Source organism: Cucurbita pepo, chromosome 9, assembly GCF_057944985.1.
Source record: "Cucurbita pepo subsp. pepo isolate OVF chromosome 9, ASM5794498v1, whole genome shotgun sequence".
Taxonomy (NCBI): domain Eukaryota; kingdom Viridiplantae; phylum Streptophyta; class Magnoliopsida; order Cucurbitales; family Cucurbitaceae; genus Cucurbita; species Cucurbita pepo.
The window spans coordinates 9,154,557-9,155,868 of NC_141806.1; the positions used below are offsets into that span (position 1 = coordinate 9,154,557).

Consider the following 1,312-nt stretch of genomic DNA (forward strand, 5'->3'; position numbering starts at 1 on the left):
TAAGATTGAAAATAAATTGTCTATTTGAATTGAATTGTATTATATTCATATTGGGAAATGTTCATAAATGAGAGAGTTACAGACAAAATTGAAGAGAAAAGTGATTTAAGAGTATTTTTGAATTTTTTTTTCTTTTTAAAATTATGAGTATTAACTAAACGTTTAAAAGTTGAATTGTATTTTCAAACAAGATATTAACGGTTTCATCTCACTAACAATAAACTTATTTTTTATTTTTATTTATTTATTTGAAAAGTAAAAGATATATTTCAAGATTTTTTTTTTTTTTTTTGAATAATATTGATGAAACCTTGGGAGGTTCTAAGGATATTTTGTTTAAACATTAAAATTTATAATTATTAACTATTTTTTGGATCATGGACATCATGGACAACTTGTTGTTGTGGTGTAGTGGTTATCACGTTAGTCTTACACACTAAAGGTCTCCAGTTCAATCCTGGGCAACAACATGCTTCTTTGCTTGCAATGGTGTAGTTTTCGGATGGGAAACATTTTTGTTCATCCAAGACTCATACTCTGAGAAATTTGTGTAACGCTCACTAAGAACTTTTTAAGAGTTTGACATGTTACTCCCATTAGAATTTATTTAGAGCATGACATGTTACTCCCTTTAGAATTTATTTAGAGCATTACAAACTAGTTTAAGAACGTTCTCGAAGATCTAGTTCATTAAATTATACAAGTTGTGGGCATTAATGAGTTAAAAGACCTCACAGTCACTCTTAACTACCACGCTCACTAAGAACTTTTTAAGAGTTTGACATGTTACTCCCTTTAGAATTTATTTAGAGCATGACATGTTACTCCCTTTAGAATTTATTTAGAGCATTACAAACTAGTTTAAGAACGTTCTCGAAGATCTAGTTCATTAAATTATACAAGTTGTGGGCATTAATGAGTTAAAAGACCTCACAGTCACTCTTAACTACCACATTGAAACTTAAAGAAAATCTTTGAAACATTATCTTTCTTCAACTCCTATCCTTAAGAGAACTTTCTTGAACTCCTATCTCTTGACTTTTGTTACCTTAATTTATTCCTTATATTTAATAAATAACTGCACGAGGCTTCATGCATTCCCCATGACATAGTCTTAATACTTGCATCCAAAGCTTCATGTGTTTGGTGCGATACAATTTACATACCTATGTCCAAGGATTCACGGGTTCCTTGTGACATAGTTTAAGTACCTACACCTAGGTGTTCATACGTTTCCTACGATGTAGTCATTGTCGTAAGACCATATTGCACTACTCATCGGGAGGTCTTTAAAATATCTCGGGTTCTCGTT

General features: G+C 30.9%; 1 non-coding gene across 1 annotated transcript; it reads left to right on the forward strand.

Annotated features, from left to right (window-relative positions):
* Nucleotides 1–397: 397 nt before the first annotated feature.
* Nucleotides 398–470, forward strand: TRNAV-UAC (transfer RNA valine (anticodon UAC)). The gene has a single exon. It is a non-coding gene; the product is annotated as a tRNA-Val (tRNA).
* The last annotated feature ends 842 nt before the right edge of the window (nt 471–1,312 follow it).